Genomic DNA, 22,229 nt, shown 5'->3' with positions numbered 1-22,229 from the left:
TCCTACCATCAAAGTGTTTAGGACTGCTGCTCTTTTGAGTTTCTCTTTGGCACCTGCCGTATGTGACAGGAAGTGAGTCTCTTGGTGCTGCTGGTCGGCGTCTGAGGTGTTCCCGCTGAGATTTGCTACAGGCGAAAGACAACTAGCCAGAGGGCATTACCGCTCATACATTACTGTCATCTTGTAAGTGTGCAATTTTCTGTGTGTGTCATTTACCTGAATAAACGCTGCTGTGATTCGTGGATGCGCTGTTTTCTTCTTGTCATTTCTTATACAGCTTGCTGCAACGGGATACACATAGCTGGAGTTCCGTGATTCATCAGCTGCTCCTGTAAGGATCCTTCAGCATATATTCCATCAGACCAACTGGATATTACCACGTCGGATTTGCCGTGTATGCACATTTACTGAACAAACTTTGCCTCCATCTGGTACAGCTAAGTTAACACACCAATCCTGCTACAATCAGTCTATATGCTTTTTGTGTGACTTAAACCAGCTACGGTTTTGGGACTGTTTTATTTTGGGACTGTTGTATTTTCACATATCTGTTGTGTACGTCGGTGATTGTATTTATGTCCCATATGTTTATACTATAGGGGAGTGGTTGTGTGTCTTCTGAGAAACAGATATTAGATACACCCCGTTTTTACTTTTTGATTATTTTTTTAAAGGGGAAGTTCTACTGGTGCCCCACCTGATTCAGTGTAGCGCTGTCATTTTCTCCTGTTTTTGTTTACATTCTTTTTATATCTACACGTAGGAGGTCCAACTCCTACTAAGCATGCACAGAAGTGCACATTATATACATATATGTATTTTGTAATTGGCTGATGGCTGTCACATGATACAAGGGGAGGAAAAATTGGATTAGCTTTTAAACTTGCCAGAAAATATTCTGCTGCTCATGTCAAATGAGCTATTGCATTGTCTTTTTATGTGTATTTGTCAATTCTTCAATTATACTGTATTTATTTGTTCTTTAATTTATCAACCACCTCTATTACTCTTTTCTCTACCTTGCAAAAACAATTATTTTAACAAGGAAAAAATAAAAGGCAAGGATAACTAAAATCTATGAGAGTGTTATCAAAAGTGTAACTAGCATCAGCCAAAGTTTGATTCTCCTGCAGGACAGTTATACATTTTTATGGCTAGTCCCTCATCTAGAAATGTTCTGTCCCTCACTGTGTAATGTATACCCAAAAACACATGTGTTGGAATCAAGTGACTTTTCTAAATTAGGCTTTAGCATTATCAAGAGGTTGTATTAATGTTCATAGATAACTTTATCATATACATTCCTCATAAAATAGTTAGTAAAACAGTTCCAAAGTCTAAACTGTATATAGAGCTTACCGCTGTTCAATTCTGCTATAAAATGTAAAGAGTAGTACCCCATTTGCTATCTGTAATTTTTGCTATCAATCCATTTAAACTGAAATAAAGAATTTGTTTTTATTATTTCCTTATGAAAACTGTATATATTTTAAAGTAGACAAACCAAGATATTGGTATATCTAGGAATATTTTGGCACTGTTTTGTTGCCAAATACAATCCTATAAAAAAAAAACTTTTTCAAACTTTGGGTTTCTTACTGAAATTATTTACACACAACTACTGCAGTCATAGGACAAATGGTGGTAAAAGCTTCTCTGGGATCCACTTTGTTCAGAAATAGCAGGCATGCATGGCTTTGCCATTGGTTCTTAGCAATTAGAAGGCCGCTAATTGCAGCTGCGTACCACACTTCTGAAATTCCCAGCAGTGAATGGGGTTAATCAGTTATCTTGTAAAGTTTTTTTTTTTTTTTAACTTTTATTTAACCATCAAAAGAAGAGAACATTACAAAATAATAAGTCAAGAAATAAAAAAAATAAAAAGTGTAATCATGGCGTCACGCAGGACCCCCCCAAAAAAGAAAAACACAACATTTGCCATAATTCAGAAATACAGTTCTCTAATGTTGGGATTTTACCTGTTAAATAAAATACGACATAATCAAAACTAAACAAAGCGAAAGAGCAATATACTCAAAACACGGCAATACAGAACGCAAAAAAACAAAAAAACACCCCACTACCAACCCCCCACAACTCTCCCCCTCTCATTTAATTATCGGCCCAGCCATATACTGGGTAAGTGTCCAGCATATATATGTAATTGGACATAAGAAGATTTTATTAAAGATTTAACTGGAGAGATTTGCACCGTCTTGGGAAGTGACATAGTATACACTTTCCAATGTTTGAAAAATGCTGCTAGTTGAACGTCAGTAGGGTTCTGTAAATTGCACTGTTATAACATCAATTAAGTAGTCAGGGCATTTTTAAGCTCCTTCAATCTTGGTGCTGACTGTGCTTTACAGGACCTTAAAATAAGATTCCGCCCTAAAAATATGATTGTATTAATTAACTTGAAATTTTTATAAATTCCTTGAAATTTTGCTAGAAAAAATATTTCAAGTAGATGAATATGAAAATCTAACAGTAAAAATTGTATTCATCCAATATGACACTTTAGCACAAAATTGCATAAAAAGCCCCAAAGCAATGGAAAAGATCTGCGGAGGGCGCACTGCATCTAGAGCATAAGGTGCTTGTCTTGTACCATCTAGATAATTTATCTGGTGTTAAATATGTAATTCGGCTAATCTTAATCTGGGATTCCCTTCATGCCGTCAGAACCCAGGCTTTCTCAGTTATTTTAAACGTGTCAACTATTACTTGTATATCAATATCAGGGAAAATCTTTGTCCATTTAAATACTATATAATCCAATTGCTCTGAAGAGGGTTGTTGATTAAGTAGCGCGTAGAGAGAAGAAACGGAGTAAATACCTAGTTGATATGCATTAATTCTACTCTGAAGATCTGCAAGAGAACTTTGTTTCAATTCAGAGCAATAATGTCTTAACTGTAAATATGCATAGAAATCTATTTTACAGGACCCAAACTGGTGACATAAATCAGCAAAAGCTAAAGGTAAGAAATATGGATTTAAAATTTGTATAACACATTTCAAACCCTTACTGGACCATTGTCTGAAAATGTTGTTTGTTAGTCCCAGTAAAAAATTTGGGTTACCTGTAATAGGAAGAAATTTCGAAATGTATGGAGAGCAACCTACCACTGAACAAAGCTTTTGCCATGCTATGATAATATTTTTGATAGTCATTAGCGAGAAGACCGGCGAGGGCAGAGAGGTTATTGGACAGTGCAAGATAGCGTTCAGTTGAAAGGGCGTCACTAACGATGCTTCCCATGAAAGAGAGGTGACCTGTTCCTGCTCAGCAACCCAGTCTAAAGCAATCTTAGTGCATGCCGCTAGGCTATAAAATTGGATATTTGGCAAGGCCAAACCAGCAGCAGACTTAGTATTCATAAGACGATGAACCGCAATGCGTGCTTTAGCCCCTTTCAAGATAAAGTTGGAACAACATTTATTATATTTTATTAAATCAGCTTTATGCATAGGGACCTGGATATTCTGTATTAGATAGAATAATTTGGGAAAGAGTAGGGTTTTAATCAATGTAGTGCGCGCTGTTAATGAAATAGGAAGCTTTACCCAATCCTCCATCTTTCTCCTGCTATTGTCGAAGCATTTAGGAAAATTTAAGTTATACCATTCTACAGGATTAGGACTTAACCTGATTCCTAGATAGGTAATCTGGGAAGTTTCAGTAAATGGGTTATTAATACTGTTGTCCTTTTTATGCAACCACAGAAGTTCGGATTTAGATTAATTTTATAGCCAGAAATTTGACCAAATACTGCAACAATGTCAAGAAGATGAAAAAGATTCCTCTTAATATTACTCAGAAACAGAAGTAGATCATTGACATAGGGGGAGAGTGGGCAGCCTAGTCTGGTTCCCCTTTGTAGAACTAGACGTGGTGAGATCTTACCATTAATAATCAAGGCTGAAGTCGGTGAGCTATATATTAAGCGAATACAATTATTAAAATGTCCAATCATGCCAAATTGCTCTAGAGAAAAAAAGAGATGATCCCAAGAAATCCAATCAAAGACTTTTTCTGCATCAACTGTCAATAAAGCCAAATTCGCTATATCTCTATGTCTAGATACCTTAAATTTATTCCAAAAAAAAATCAAGCAGTGTCATTACCTTACGCATGTTTTTTACCGGATTCCTCCCCGACATGGAACCTGATTGATTTTCATGGATTATTAGGCCTAAATGGGGTTTTAATCTAATAGCTATGATACATGTTAACAATTTATAGTCTGTGTTCAACACAGAAATGGGCCTATATGAGGACGAAATTTCCGGATCTTTATATTTTTTAAGGATCAGAGATATATTAGCGGCTGCAAAATACGGGGAACATTTAGTATTGTTTAAGAAATACATATTAAATAGTTTATTTAATATAGGAGAGATTTCTGTCTGCAAAATCCTATAGAATTCGATAGGAAGACAATATGGTCCAGTCGCTTTATTAATCTTCGCTAGCTTAATGGCTTCTAATATTTCAGTCTCTGAAATAGGACTATTAATTTTAGCCAACATTTCTAAAGGAAGTTTAGGAATCTTGATTTTATCCCAAAATACATTTTCTTTATCTACCTCATGATCCTCATGTTTATACAACTCTCTGAAATAATTAAAAAAAATTCTTTCAATATCAGAATTATTAGTAAATCTATCAATTCCACTTCTGATGGCTGCTATGCTGTTCCTATTAATTGTTTTCGTAATTCTGGCAAAAAAATTAGCGCACCTACCCGCAAAACCACCATAAAGAGCTTTTTGTTTTCGATTTTCTTGAATAGTTTTCTGTTTAATTAAAATATCCTGGGAGGCCTTAGCATTAATATATTTAAGCAAGCAGGAGTTGGAAGGATTACCCAAATACGCTCTATAAGTATTTTTGACCTGATTGGATTTCTGGATTTCTCGTTGTTTAAATCTTTTTTTAAGTCGGCACATATAGGCTTTAATATTGCCTTTTAGTACTGTTTTAGCAGATTCCCAGAACACCTTTGCCTTTTCTACATAATCAATATTATGATTACAAAAATCCCTCCATTCTTCTTTAAGCCAATTTTGAAAATTAATATTATTTGCCAAATATTTAGGAAAATAGATATGATAATTACGAGGGGGATGTATAGAAGATGCATTAAGCTCTAATGAAATAATAGCATTATCCAAGATTACTATGTCCCCAATATCTTCTCTCCATTCAAGACCAATCAAGGTATCTGCAATAAAAAAAAACAATTCTGGACAAGGATTGATGCCCTTTAGAAACACAGGTGTAGGGTTTCAAGTCTGGGTTCTGAGAGCGCCAAATATCAATCAGACCTAAGTGCGAACAGAACTTCTGCAAAATACACGACTTCCTATACCTAATAACCGGTAATTTTTTATTTAATCTGTCTAAATTAGGTTCCGATGTTAAATTGAAATCTCCTGCCACTATGAGATTTTGTCCAATATATTTATGTAGATAGAGTGTCAAATTATTCCAAAATTCCCTATCAACATTATTAGGGCCAGATAAATTGCATAAAATGAACCGTGGTTTATTATATGCTATCTCTATAATTTGAATCTGAAAAGTTGGATTCTACTTTATACTCTAGAGATTTATTAAAAAGAATTGCCACTCCTCTCCTCCGAGAGTTATGAGAGGCGACAATAACCTCCCCAACCCATTTGGTCTGTAGCTTGGAAATTTCAGTTGTTTTTAAATGAATTTCCTGTAAGAAGGCAATATCGGGTTTGGATTTACCAAGCTGCTTAATTATCGACTTCCTGACTTCCTTTTTATTGGGGAGGTTATGCCGCCAATGTTCCAGGATACTAAATTAAAAGTTGCAGACATTAATTCTCAATAAAATTAAGTACGAGAGATGGGGGGGGGGGGGTAGTGAGGAGGAAAAAAAAACATAAAAGATAAACAAATTTTAAAATCAAACACAATGTTTGAACCAACTTCATTCCTTAATCTAGGAAACTATCAAAAGATAATTAAGTCACAGTATGTTATATTAACTAATTATGATAGCCCCAGCTCTTTGCAACATGATACAGCTTCATTCACATTATTTAATGTATAGGAAACCCCTTCCTTTGTAACCAGAAGTTTAGCAGGATAAATTAATCTAACATTACAGCCTGCTTTCATAAATTTAGCATAAAATGGAGACATTTCTCTTCTTTTAGACAATGTTTCAGAAGAGAAGTCTTGGAAAATCAAAATCTTGTGTGGGCCAATGAGAAGGGAGTTAAGTTTTCTGTAATGCTTTAAATACAACATTTTATCTTGGTAGTTAACAAACTTAAAAATGAAAGGTCTTGGTTTAGCTTCCGCATTATTCTCTCTCACATGACCAATTATATGCACTCTTTCTATCTGAAAAGGAGTGGAGGGAGGCAAAATCAGGAGTGTCTGAGGCAGGGTAACAGAGACGAAAGCCATTAGATCTTGAAAATCTGCAGTTTCTGGGAGGCCAATAACTCTCAAATTGTTACGCCTCGATCGATCTTCCAGATATTCAATTCTGGACTGTAACAGGGCAATGGCATTGCCATGAGCTGTTGTAGTAGGAACAAAAAGGTTCATCCTGTTCTCCAAATCAGACACTCTTGTCTCTACCTCCTCCATTCTGGGTGTAAACTGCCTGACTTCGGGGGTCAGATTAGAAATCTCAGATTTGATTTCCTGTTTAATCGTATCTAAATGGGTTGTGATCATTTTAGCAACTTCAGAGGCAAGATCTGACATATCATTGAAATATACACTAATTGATCCCGCTCTTGAGAGGAATCAAGGGCCAGATCTAAATTTTTGGAATTCCCTTTCTTTTATTATTGTTTAGGAGGCATACTTGGAGAGGAAAGTACACAAAAAGGGGGATAAAAATGGTGCGCAAATCAAGCCCCTGCACATACACTAATCTGCTCCCATAAAACAGAAAGAATAAGGACCAATATAGTAAAAAAGAAGAAATGTGTATATTGCGCTAACAGCTAAGGGGTAAATTTCTAAGTGTTTAATCCAAAGACAAACAATGTCTCAAAAACAGTATTTAATCAGTTATATAAATGTATAGTACACCAAATTAAACGGTATTGAAATAAAATAAATTCTCACATATGACCTAAATGTGGTGTCGATAAAATAGAAACATAAAACAATTGTAAATGAACGAGACTAAAATCCACCTTAAAAGTTACCTATGTAACCAAACTAATAAGATATATATCATTTTACAAGCTATCTAAAAAGTCCTCAATCAGGGTACACATCGGTTTCCCTTTTTGATATTAAAAAATATATATTTCCACTTGTAGCTTTACGTAGCTTTTTTAAGTCCATGCATTAACAAGCAGTTAATGACAATGGACGTACCTGGTACGTCAGTTGTCTAACAGAGTGCTGGAAGCGATCACAAATGCTTCCAGCAGCTCTGAGGGTATTGCAGTGATGCCTCGATATGGAGGCATCCTGCAATACCACTTTACAAGCCCCCGATGCAGAGAGAGCCACTCTGTGGCCCTCTCTGCACCGGTAGCGATAGTGCCGGGTGTGAGGGTGCGCGTGCGCGTGCACGATGCGCGTGTGTGCACGTGAGCATGCATGTGCGCGTGCACGTGCGCGCGCGTGCACGTGCACCCATTAGCCACACTGACACCAATGAATGAGGGCAGAAAGGGGAAAAAAAGGGATTTTTTTTTTTTTTTAAATATAAAAGGATCTGGGAGGGGGTGGGGTGGGGGTATTGTGGGGGGCTGCTACACTACAGAAATAGTTTTTTAAGTAAAAATAAAATAAAAAAACTTTTTGGGGTTTTTTTGGGGCCAAACTGGGTACTGGCAGACAGCTGCCAGTACCCAAGATGGTGGTAATTAGGTAGGGGAGAGGGTTAGAGAGCTGGAGGGGGGATCAGGGAGGTTGGGGCTAAGGCAGGGGTCCATCACAGCTAAAATACTTTATTATTTTTATTTAAAAAAAAAAAAAAAAACCTCTTTTATTTAGTACTGGCAGACTTTCTGCCAGTACTTAAGATGGCGGGAACAATTGTGGGGTGGGGGAGGGAAGAGAACTGTTTGGGAGGGATCAGGGGGTGGGATGTGTCAGGTCTGAGGCTGATCTCTAAAATTAACCCTGCAAGCTCCCTACAAGCTACCTAATTTAACCCCTTCACTGCTGGGCATAATTAACGTGTGGTGCGCAGCAGCATTTAGCGGCCTTCTAATTACCAAAAAGCAAAGCCAAAGCCATATAAGTCTGCTATTTCTGAACAAAGGGGATCCCAGAGAAGCTTTTACAACAATTTCTGCCATAATTGCACAAGCTGTTTGTAAATAATTTCAGTGAGAAACCTAAAATTGTGAAAAATGTTAAGTTTTTTTTTATTTGCTCGCATTTGGCGGTGAAATGGTGGCATAAAATATACCAAAATGGGCCTAGATAAATACTTGGGGTTGTCTACTACACTACACTAAAGCTAAAATTAACCCTACAAGCTCCCTACAAGCTCCCTAATTAACCCCTTCACTCCTGGGAATAAAACACGTGTGGTGCGCAGCGGCATTTAGCGGCCTTCTAATTACCAAAAAGCAACCCAAAAGCCATATAAGTCTGCTATTTCTGAAAAAAGGGGATCCCAGAGAAGCATTTACAACCATTTGTGCCATAATTGCAGAAGCTGTTTGTAAATAATTTCAGTGGGAAACCTAAAGTTTGTGACAAATTTTGTGAAAAAGTGAACTTTTTTTTTTTTGATCGCATTTGGCGGTGAAATGGTGGCATGAAATATACCAAAATGGGCCTAGATCAATACTTTGGGTTGTCTTCTAAAAAAATATATATACATGTCAAGGGATATTCAGGTATTCCTGACAGATATCAGGGTTCCAATGTAACTAGCGCTAATTTTGAAAAAAAGTGGTTTGGAAATAGCGAAGTGCTACTTGTATTTATTGCCCCATAAATTGCAAAAAAAGCAAAGAACATGTAAACATTGGGTATTTCTAAACTCAGGACAAAATTTAGAAACTATTTAGCATGGGTGTTTTTTGGTGATTGTAGATGTGTAACATATTTTGGGGGTCAAAGTTAGAAAAAGTGTGTTTTTTTCCATTTTTTTTTTTAGTAAATTATAAGACATGATGAAAATAATGGTATCTTTAGAAAGTCCATTTAATGGCGAGAAAAACGGTATATAATATGTGCGGGTACAGTAAATGAGTAAGAGGGAAATTACAGCTAAACACAAACACTGCAGAAATGTAAAAATAGCCATTGTCATAAAGGGTAAGAAAATTGAAAAATGGTCCGGTCATTAAGGGGTTAATATTATTCTGATGTTTCACCCTAAAATGCTCATAGAGGCGAGTTTCTTGATCTCCTTTCTTGATTAGATTGAGGTGCTCTCTTATCCTAGTACGCAGGGTCCTAGAGGTCTCTCCTAGGTATTGCTTCCCATATGAACATTGGATTAGATATATAATCCCCTTATCACTACATCTGATCGTGTCCTTGATCTTATATTGTTTGCCTGTATTTGTGGACGAATACCCTCTGCATTTAGTACTGTGTTGGCCGGCTTTACAGCTATAACAGGGGAAATACCCGCACAATTTGTTCCCTAGTAAATCTCTATCTTGTAATTTTTTGTTGTGTTTTTTTCCTGAAATCACTAGGTGCAAGAATGCTTTTAATATTTGCAGCTTTCCTATAAATAATAGTGGGGTATTCAGATATTGAATCTGCTATGATAGGGTCTGATTTAATTAAGTGCCAATGTTTATTAAATATCTTTGTTAGATGTTTGTGATGACAATTATAATTAGTGACAAATGGTACTTTTAAGACCTCTTTGGTAGTGATTTCAGTTTTCAGTGTTTTGACAAGAATTTCTTTTCTTTCTATATTTCTAACTTTGGCAATTGTTGTCTTAAGAGCCTCTGGATTATATCCTTTTTGTAAAAATCTACTTTCCAAGATCTCTACTTGGGAGTCAAAGTCAGGTAGTTTGGAACAATTTCGCCTTATTCTAAGGAACTGTCCTTTGGGAATGTTATCTATACAACGTTTCAAATGACAACTATGTGTTGGAATATAATTATTTGCATCTATATGTTCCCATTTACCCATAAATAGGTTGGCATAGCTGGGAGCAAACCTTGTGCCCATCGCGGTTCCTTGGACCTGCAAATATAGATTGTCATTAAATGCAAATACATTATTGGTAAGGATGAATTCAATGCATAAAGTTAGGTCTTACTTTTGCCCCAATGACGAAATTGAACAAATTTGAAACGCATATTCATATTAAACAATTTGTTAGACAACTAACCATAAAGAGACATTTTATCAAAAACCCACTGGAAAAACAAGTTTGTATGACAAGAGACACTCCAAATGAAATCACTTACACTAATCTCAAAATAAAATCCAAATTTTATCCCTGTTATAGCAAAGGAAGTAATATTGAAGTCTTTGAAAGGTTAGTTTCATCAGAAGTGTCCAAATTAAACACTGAAGATAACAGTAAAATTGAATATAATATGACAAAAAAAGAAAGGGACATCCTTGCTCATCTTCAAAAAGATAAGGATATCACTATCAAACTGGCCGATAAAGGCGGAGGGTTGGTCATTATGGACACAGCGAAGAATATAATAGAAGCTAACCGCCTCCTGGATGACACAGACACATACAAAAATTTTAAACTAAATCCTATGAAAAATATTAGTACAAAATTACTCAGTATTCTATAGAGAGCTAAAGATTATAGTCTAATTAACACCAAAGAATTTAATTTCATACATCAAAAACATCCCAAAATGGCTATGTTTTATTTCTTGCCAAAAATCCACAAGAATCTAGTTGATCCACCAGGACGCCCAATAATATCAGGGATATCCTCCATATGTTCCAACCTCTCTCTATATGTAGACACACAACTGCAACGTTATGTACATAAGTTACCTTCATATCTTAAAGACACCACAGAAGTTTTAAATTTACTTGAAAACCTTGAATGGCAGGAAGATTATATATTAGCCACAAGCGATGTCAGCTCTCTCTACACGAGCATAAAACATGATAAAAGCATCGCTGCTATCGAATGGTTTCTCAAAAGTGAAAATAACATTCAATATAAACATAATCAGTTCATTTTGGAATGCATTGAATTCATCCTTACCAATAATGTATTTGCATTTAATGACAATCTATATTTGCAGGTCCAAGGAACTGCGATGGGCACGAGGTTTGCTCCCAGCTATGCCAACCTATTTATGGGTAAATGGGAACATCACTTTTTCCAGGGGCATAGACCGGGAGCATGCCTTGTGCTATTCAAATTGTACATTGATGACAATATAATTGTGTGGAGAGGTAGTGAAGAAAGTTTGATATCTTTTTTTGAAGACATGAATTGCAATGATCTAAATTTGAAATTCACATATTCCCTGAGCAAACAGATGATAACATTTCTTGATTTAGATATATTCATAGAACAGGGGGAACTAAATACTAAAAATAATTTTAAAACAATAGATGCAAATAATTATATTCCAACACATAGTTGTCATTTGAAACGTTCGATAGATAACATTCCCAAAGGACAGTTCCTTAGAATAAGGCAAAATTGTTCCAAACTATCTGAGTTTGACTACCAAGTAGAGATCTTGGAAAGTAGATTTTTACAAAAAAGATATAATCCAGAGGTTCTTAAGACAACAGTTGCCAAAGTTAGAAATATAGAAAGAAAATAAATTCTTGTCAAAACACTGAAAACTGAAATCACTACCAAAGAGGTCTTAAAAGTACCATTTGTCACTAATTTTAATTGTCATCACAAACATCTAACAAAGATATTTAATAAACATTGGCACTTAATTAAATCAAACCCTATCATAGGAGATTTAATATCTGAATACCCCACTATCATTTATAGGAAAGCTGCAAATATTAAAAGCATTCTTGCACCTAGTGATTTCAAGAAAAAAAACACAACAACAAAAGTTACAAGATAGAGCTTTACTAGGGAACAAATTGTGCATGTCTTTCCCCTGTTATAGCTGTAAAGCCGGCCAACACAGTACTAAATGCAGAGGGTATTCGTCCACAAATACAGGCAAACAATATAAGATCAAGGACACGATCAGATGTAGTGATAAGGGGATTATATATCTAATCAAATGTTCATGTGGGAAGCAATACCTAGGAGAGACCTCTAGGACCCTGCGTACTAGGATAAGAGAGCACCTCAATCTAATCAAGAAAGGAGATCAAGAAACTCACCTCTATGAGCATTTTAGGGTGAAACAGCAGAATAATATTAAGGACTTAAAATACTGGGGTATATGCAAAATAAAAAAAACCCTGGCGAGGAGGAGATTATGGCCATTTATTATTGAGGAAAGAATCAGAATTAATTTATGAGTTACAGACATTATATCCACAAGGTTTAAACTCAGAATTCGATCTCAATCCATTTATCTTAGACTAATATCTGTAACTTTATGTTTATTTTTAAATATATATCACTTGAATATAGCTATTTTTTCTTATCTTTATGATTATTATAATTGGAATAACATTTCTATATATAACTTACAAAACTGTAACATTTCCTGATATTATTTATTCAAATAATAAAGTACCATGAATTTTAGTGACATTATGTATAGGATATTCAGATATATATAAAGTATCCATAGACAGAATAAAGTCATTAGGGTTAATTTCGATTTAGCATCAGATTTTGATGTATAATTTTTAACCATTTTGACCTTAGCGTGTCTGGACTACATATAATATATCACACAAGGTTCCAGACAGACTTCTCTCTTTTTTTAATAATACCTTTTCCAACAATATTTTTACAATACCATTCATTGCACATATCCTATTGATTTTAAATTCTACCCGGATTAATTGTTGCTTAACTATAGGCATCTTTGCCAATATAATGGTTTAGTATGGTAAATATACCAGAAAGTTTTCTATTTATATATCGGTAATGAAAGCATATAGTGACTTTTTATAAGATGAATCAACCAGTCCACCTTAAAAGACTTCCACCTTTATTAAGGAGCCAACAAAATTGTTATGCCCAACCAATCAACTATCAAGCATTTATAAGGATCCAGCAAATAATTTAGAACCATATTGATAAAGCCATTGTTAATGGCGAAACGCGTTGATGGTAGCAAGACAAGCTGCAAATATTAAAAGTGAAAAGCCCACTTGGAGGATTGAAACAGATTCTAAAAAGGGATTACTTTTCACCGTGAGTGAGGTCACCAACTACACGGAGCTATACAGACACCTGTGCCTTGCCTCAAACGGATCGGCTAGACCTTTATTGGAATCAGGTAGGCACACAGAGGTGTAACAGCCCATGAGTGTGGTTCTTTAATGGGACTTTCCTTCAATTGAATTTTTAACTTGTGCATTTTATGTCGAAACATTATCCATTACCAGTCCATACATCTGCTTATACCCTGGTGGGTCAACAAGGGACACCTCCAGCAAACACTTTTTTGCTATTAGCACTTCCTCAAGGTCGGATCCTAAGTAAAGCTACAAGTGGAAATATATATTTTTAATATAAAAAAGGGAAACCGATGTGTACCCTGATTGAGGACTTTTTAGATAGCTTGTAAAATGATATATATCTTATTAGTTTGGTTATATAGGTAACTTTTAAGGTGGATTTTAGTCGCAATCATTTACAATTGTTTTATGTTTTTATTTTATCTACACCACACTCATATGTGAGGATTTATTTTATTTCAATACCATTATTAATTTGGTATAGTATACATTTATATAACTGATTAAATACTGTTTTTGAGACATTGTTTGTCTTTGGATTAAACATTTAGAAATTTACCCCATAGCTGTTAGGGCACATATACACATTTCTTCTTTTTTACTATACTTGGAGAGGAACCTTTACGGTGAGATATAAACCTATCCATTATCCTCTATAAATAAATTGTGAATTTAAGTATCTGGCGAATCTAATTGCAAAAACCAATCCATGAAAAATCACAACTAATCTGTGTGACAGCCGTGTGAAGCTGCCACGCACTAAAGGTGACGACTAAAATACTTAAATGTGATGAATATAATAAACCAAAAAAAATTGGGCCCAGTCAAGTCCAAACCAATACACGTCTAAGAGGAAAGTAAACAAAGTTAGGACAAAACTGGCCTCATGTATTTAATGTGATCTCTTCTGATAGAGATAGCACTAAAGTAGTAACTTAGTGAAATATAAAAAAATAAAAGAGAGAAAGAAAAAAATGAGTGAACCTCAGTGAGGATGTGAATCTCAAATTATGTGAGAGAAAATACAAATAAAAACAAACCACAATAGTAAAGTGTAATTAAGGTTCCAGCTTATAATGGGAAAAAAGAAAATCTTTAAAGAAAAGGAAGTGATCACGATATCTCTTTAAATGGTATTGATAAGAAGTTATAGCACAACCTATGCGAGCATTAAATTGGCCCTGGTGTCAGTGTATAAGAAAAAACTCAGTTCTTGTGTTATCAAAACTATTACCAATACACCGGGATATTTAGGGATTTATATATATATATGTAAGAAATTATGTTGTCATTCACTGTATAAAATTCCATGTACCCTTAAATTAAATATATGATCCCTATAGTGAACACAGGTAATAAATTGATCATATATTATGGGGGTTAAAACACCCGCAACAGGAGAGCACAAAGAAAAAACAAACAAAAGCAATAGCAATGTATATATATATATACATAAATTAAGAGACAACTTGATCCCAGCTCTATTATACACAATCCTTTGTAACATAACATTTTTAGTCCGAGGGAACACTTAAAGAGTACCTTACAGCCTTTTCACTTCAAAAAGGCATATTGCCACAATGTATCTGCTGGCTTCTGCTTTGTAGCAACACGAACTTGATACAGTTCTCAGAAAATTGCTGCCTTATACCAATGTTCCAGTCATAGGCAGATATTCCTAGGAATATGCAAGCAGACTCTCAAACCCAGGGACTCAGGCAGGTATTAGGCAACACTAAAACATAACACCCCTCTAATGAACCAATCGAGGGGGAGAAGGCTCCAGGAAGAAAATCCTCGACAGCTGGCGTTGCTGAGACCCCCAGGGAATATCTCTTGAAGATACAGTGTACCGGCAAAGCTGGAAGCTCCCCAAGGAGAACAAGAGCAAACTGCAGATCCTAGGCAAAGGGAGGACGGAGCTGACCGGACTAGCTGCCGTGTGAGTACAGCAGCTCGGTCTGCAACAAACACAGGAGGCAAAGTAATTGTGGAGGGCCACGGTATTTACCCGTCTCTCCAAAACAAGGCAGGCACCTTCCAAGCCTGATGAAACCATGCTGTGATACGGAGAAACGCGTTGCTTTTTAAACTTGTTTTAAATTAAACCTTTTTATTCATATATTTGCTGCTACACTGTATCTTTATGGAGAACTGAGGACTACCATATTTACCACAGTGTATCTATTGGCTATATGATTGGCCATCTTATATGATCAACTGGTGCTACTTTTTATTCCTGGATTTCCCCTGGTGGGACAAGGTGTTTTGGGATTACCTAAGGACTACAACCTCCTGTCTTCTCCATCTACTCCTGGACTCCCCTTGGTGGGACAAGGTGCTTCGTGACTACCTAAGGACTACAGTCTCCTTCCTTGTGATTTTCCTGTGCACTGCCTGAGTTTCTGCTGGATGACTTTTTGTTCCAGTCTGCCTATATTGCACGATTGTGCATTACACCACGATATTGTGACCGTGTTATTGTGGCACAACACACCAGAGGAGCTGCCAGAATCTTTGGAACATTTTTGTATTTTGGACACATATTACATTATTTTATTTTTTTTGTATGGACTATTATTACTATTTATCTATTTGATAGTCACGTTGTTTATATGATTGGGACACTATACACTTCTTTATATTATTTTTTTATTTATTTACTTAGTTGTCCACTTATGAAACATTTTATTTTTCACTTTCTCTGAGTATTTTATACATTTTATTATATATACTTTTGAATTGGCGCCTCTTAACATCACCAGCTAGTATCCTCCACTGGTTGTGTGTGTTTTTTGCTTGTTTTGACCTTCCAAGCTAAGATCCGGCTGGCCAAGATTTTGCGCCCAGGCTATGGATAAGCAGGCTCACAGAGAAGAACCAGATTCACGGAGGGCCGTGGGATTTGCCCATCCCTCCGCTAGTAAACTGAAACTCCAACAGAGGAATCTTTGTGACAAAAATCCCGGATTCCTGAGTGCATACACTGCTGATGCCACTGGTAGGAAGAGACTCTTTAATTGGTTAGCTACCTGGTTGTCGCTGTAAAGTCTTCCGAAACTACAACCTAGAGGTGTCTGCACGCTAGCACGCTCTTTGGTCCCAATCGAGCAGCCACAAGCCCGTCTTCCAGCATGGGCTGAGAGGTCAGGTGTGAGCCTCGGGTTATACTGGTAGACGGAGAGGAGCAGCATCGATATAGAGTCAGTGCAGACAGCTTGTTAGCCGGGTAAGAAGACTTGAGACAGGGGAGAGTATTGAACGAAGTGCTTTAGCAACAAAGCGTAATGATGTCAATAGTAGAGTTCCCCTCCGAGATCGTCAGATACTTTACAAGCCCTGGCTCAGCTTAGTCATGACAAGGTAAACTTCAGTAGGCTGGAGATTGTTAGAATTCCCAAATGCTGAGAAGCGTGACAGACGGCAGCTACCTGCTAGCTACCTGTTCGCTCCGCACCCAGCCGGAAGTCCGCCGACCACTGTTATTCCTGTCAGTTAGCTTGTAAAGTTAATATTTGTTCTAGTGTAGGGATTACCCTCCCACCTGACACTTCCCACTCCCTGATCCTTACCTTATCACTCCCAAATAGCTCTCTTCCGCCCCACACACAGGTGACCACCATCTTAGGTACTGGCATGCAGTCTATCAGTATGCAGTTTCGTTTTTTTTTTAAATTAACTAATTTATTTATTTCTGTAGTGTAGTGGTCCCTACTCACCCTCTTCCCTCCCTGATCCCCCCAAATCCTCCCCATCCTACTGTTCTCAGCCATATTTGTTACAGGTAGCATAATGGATCTTTCTTCTTGTTTTATTATCCTTGGTGTCTGGATACATACCCAAACTCTGGAAAACTGCAGGAGAAGTGTCTATTCATAAAAATGGGGAGTTAACCTTGGTTTCTAACTATCACCCTATATCATTGCTCCCAGTATTGTCAAAAATCTTAGAAAAATGCGTCCATACGCAATTATGCGAGTATTACCAACTTTCTAACTATCTGACCCCTGATCAATCAGGTTTTCGACCAAATCACTCCACTACAACTGCCCTCCTAAAAGTTTGCAATGACATCCAAACTGGCATGGAACAAGGAGACCTAACTGGAGCTATTTTCCTTGATTTTGCAAAGGTTTTTGACACAGTGGACCACGACATACTACAGCTCAAACTAAAAAACTCTGGTATTGCTGAACGTCCGTTAACCTGGTTTAGATCATATGTATCGGATCGATCACAATATGTCTCCATTTCTAACAGTGACTCCCTCCCTCTCCCAGTCACGTGTGGTGTTCCCCAAGGTTCCATTCTCGGCCCCCTACTATTCACATTATTTATAAATGATTTGCCTAATGTCTGCAAATCCTCAACTGTACACATGTACGCAGACGACACGGTAATCTATGCAAACAAATCTGATCTGCGGCAGCTTGAAGCAGTACTCCAAGACCAGTTCACAGAGGTAGAAAAGTGGATCTCAAAAAACAAACTCTTCCTAAACACTGACAAAACTGTCAAAATGATCTTTGGAACTGGGCCTAAATTACACAAATTACAAAATTCCCATCTACGCATCAAAACAAAATCCAATTGCACACTTACCGCAGTCCACTCTTTCAAATACTTGGGTATGTTTTTAGACCCGAATCTATCTTTTGGCCTCCACATAGAAAAACTTGCATCTAAACTTTATGCAAAATTAGGTGCCCTGTACAGAAACAAATCTTGCCTCAGCCCTACAGTAAAGGAAAAGATTGTACAGCAAATGCTGATGCCTATCATGGATTATTGGGACATAGTATACGCACCTGCACCGCAAACTCACCTTAATAAACGTAATACATTGTATAACTCGTTCTGCCGCTTTGTGCTACAATGTAACTACAGGACCCACCATTGTGAAGTGCTAAAAGAACTAAACTGGCTGTCGCTGGAATCCAGGCGCACCCTCCATCTTTCCTGCCTTGTGTTTAAGAGCCTTTCTGGGAAGCTCCCACCCTACCTGAGCAGAATGCTCTCCCTGGCTATTCCCACCTCCTATAACCTCCGATCCAATACCAGCACATTATTTAGCTTGCCTCAATACAAAAAGAAAGCAGCTTGATCCTCCTTTTCCTATAGAGCGCCACAGTTATGGAATGACCTCCCGCACATTTTCAAACCTTCCCCAAGCCTAATATTCTTTAAGAGATCCCTCTCTACATATCTCAAAATAGAATTGACCTGTCATGGTTGATTATATATTTCTTACCTGTTCTATGTAAGATTTTTGCATCTATTGTATATTATTATTGTTTTTGTGGACCCAGGACATACTTGAAAACGAGAGAAATCTCAATGTATCCTTCCTGGTAAATTTTTTTTTAAATATATTACATTTATGTAATAGGCACATGAAAACACGTAATAGCACTATGCAATATTGAAATGTACTTGGTATGATTATGTAAATACAGCTCTCACAACTCATGTTATTTACTTCTAAACAATGCATTTTTTAAGGGTCCATAAGGGGCCCAAAAGACCTGCTACAAATTGGGAAAAATTGAGGTTCTCTTTTTCGTTTTTCTTATGTACCTTTCGTTTTTGTTTTTACTTTTCTTTTATGACACAAATACCTGAAGATGACTTTGTTGTATTTTCGCGCTGTTGACTTTTTGGTGTCTGTTTATTTTCTTTAAAATCTCAATAAAAAGACGAAATTTGTTTAAAAAAAAGTTCAACTTTTTCTCTTGGGTAGGGTCCCCCTCATCCCCACAAAAGTTATTGTTTCATAATGTAGTGTCCCACCCGCCCCTTTCTCTTCATACCTTTTATGTAGTGTAGGGAACCCCTCCTCCACTGGGCCGCCCAACAGCTTCCCTTCTTCCCTCCCATCGCTCCCACCAGCACCAATAGAGGATTGTTACAGAGAGTGACACAGACGAACTTACCATTTAAAGGCAGATGCCTTTTGCCCCGAGCTGCAGTTCCGCTGTTTAAGATGACAGCTGGGACCGCAGCATGCTCCTCTGTGTGTGACATAGGTACTACATCTACGCAGTACACTGGGTAAAGTAAGTGTAACGTAGTACATAATTCCAGTTGGAGCAAGGGATTAATTACAACCAAGCTAATAACATTTCAGGGGGAAACACTATTTTGATTTTAACATCCAGTGAGAAAATGTTTTTAAAATTAAAATGAAGTCAGAGTTCAACTTTCATTATTCAAATAGTGTGCAAATTTTAAAAAAAATATTTAAAATTTAAGACAATTCCATAAAATGATACTTAGGTTCAGAGTGTGCACATGTGTTCTGTACTATGGGCGAGATAATCTTTAGGTCTTTGGGTTGGCGAGATTTTTTTAAGAATGCTCACCAGTACTTCTATTTCCCTGGTGGAATGGTCTAAAGCTAAGGGGCGTATACAACATTTTCGCATGGGGAGATGTTTAAATTACAAATGTGCGCAATAAAATTTGTGTTTTAAATATCATACAAAACAAATATTTGAACCATTCACACAAAAATTGTTAAGGTGCATCAAAAATCATAGCAAAATTTTTCACCAGAAATAGTATTCTATCAAAAACTTAAATTTTGTGTGTAAATTATGCAGGAATAAATTGTATTAAATGTGCAAAGCGTAAATTGCAATTTAAGTGAACTGGATGCACAAAAAACACATAAAAGTTTGTACTAAGCGTAATTGTTGTTTTTTCGTAAAATGGCCTGAACATGGGAGTTCCATAGGCGTATATGAAATTGTCTCTCTAATCCCAGCATAATTCTGTAAAGATTTCGCTCTTCAGATCTCACAGTTTTTTCTCACAAACTACAAGTTGATAAGCTTTTCTCAAACACTCAAAATACTTAAAACCCTAATAGAAAAACAAATGTATTCGAAAATATAGGCAATTGTCGGACACTATATGCAGAAAGCAGCGTTATGTGATTTATATTAACTACAGGATTTAATTTTTAAAGTGAGCCCCTTGCTGTTAACTTCGCTTCCCGCGAGCTTCATTACTTTCAATTTTAGACATCTCGCCACCAGCAGGGATTGCCCCTTTTTATGATAATTCCACCAGGGCAGTCCCTGCAAGGGTCAGCATGAAAAACCAAGTCTGATCCGGCGAAGTTTAGGTCATCGGGCCTTTTATGTTTTACATTCTTACAAAAGTTGCAAACACAGCTGCAATTTATTTCTAAAGGCACATGCACACTTTTGAGCCTACTGTAGAATACTTTCATTGAAAGGGAATGTATTATAACAAAGGTTACCAAAGCAAGATTAATTTGACATCAAAAGTACATTGGAATTTTTATTTTTTTGTATTGTATTCTCTATTTGAATCATGATAGTTGAACCTTGACTTTATTAACCATTCCCCAGTTTTGCATAACCAACATGGTTATATTACTATACTTTTTACCTCTGTGGTTATCTTATATCTAAGCCTCTGCAGACTTCCCCTTATTTCAGTTCTTTTGACAGACATGAATTTTAGCCAATCAGTGCTGGCTCCTATGTAATTCCACAGGTGTGAGCACAATGTTATCTATATGACAACCATGAACTAACACCCTCTAGCTGTGAAAATGCATTCAGATAAGAGGTAGCCTTCAAGGGATTAGAAATTAGCATATGAGCCTACCTAGGTTTAGCTTTCAATTAAGAATGCCAAAAGAACAAAGCAAATTTGATGATAAAAGTAAATTGGAAAGTTGTTTAAAATGACGAGCCCTATCTGAATCATGAAAGCTTAATTTTGACTAGACTGTCCCTTTAAAGGGATAGAATACCCAAAGGGTCAGATTACGAGTGGAGTGCAAACATTTGTGCCTGAGTGATAAGGGGTTTATTGCGAGGGTTTGCGCTCATCGGGCTTACCGCTCCTATTACGAGTTGAACGTAAACGCAATCTCGTGAGCGCAATCGCGATTTACACTAAAATGATTAAAACATAAAAGTGTCAGAAAACACATCAAAAATACATTACAAAGTATCCTTACACTCATAATAAGACAATCTAATAACTAATATTTAAAAAAAATATTGCACACAAAAGTTATTAAGGCTCAAATATAAGAGATCTCAAGTATTAGAAAAAATAGGTGTGTGTGACTATATATGTGTACATATGAATTTATGCATTTATATGTATAAATAAGTATTTGCAGACATATATACACATATGTATACAGGTAGCCCTCAGTTTACGCCGGGGTTAGGTTCCAGAAGGAATGGTTGTAAATTGAAACCGTTGTAAATTGAAACCCAGTTTATAATGTAAGTCAATGGGAAGTGAGGGAAATAGGTTCCAGGCCCCTCTCAAAATTGTCATAAGTAACACCTAATACATTATTTTTAAAGCTTTGAAATGAAAACTTTAAATGCTAAACAGCATTATAAACCTAATAAAATAATCACACAACACAGAATATATAATTAAACTAAGTTAAATGAACAAATACATGTGCTAAACATTATTATAAACCTAATAAAATAATCACACAATACAGACTTCACTTGCATTTTTCTGCAAACAGTTCTTTCTATGCATTCCAATCTGGACTGATATATATACAGGAAGATCTTGTTCCTTTGAAATCTGCTCGATAGCTCAGGTCTGGTTAAACTGATTAATTTCAGCTTGCTTGGCTTTGCTGCAACATAAGCGGACAGCTCCACCTACTGGCTATTTTAATCAATGCACTGCTTCTCAATGCTTTTCAATAGCAGTCACATGACTGGAAAAAAAAGGTTGTTATTCTGAAACGGTGTAAATTGAACCGTTGTAAAACGACGGCCACCTGTACATGTATCGACATATATAGAAGTGCATTGGAGCCCTTTGCTGTTAATTAGATGAAAACATGTAAAAACATATTAATGCAATATTCATTTTA

The sequence above is a fragment of the Bombina bombina genome, chromosome 4 (genome assembly GCF_027579735.1).
Source record: "Bombina bombina isolate aBomBom1 chromosome 4, aBomBom1.pri, whole genome shotgun sequence".
NCBI classification, from domain to species: domain Eukaryota; kingdom Metazoa; phylum Chordata; class Amphibia; order Anura; family Bombinatoridae; genus Bombina; species Bombina bombina.
The sequence above is the reverse complement of the archived record's forward strand: the minus strand, read 5'-3'. Positions refer to the sequence as shown.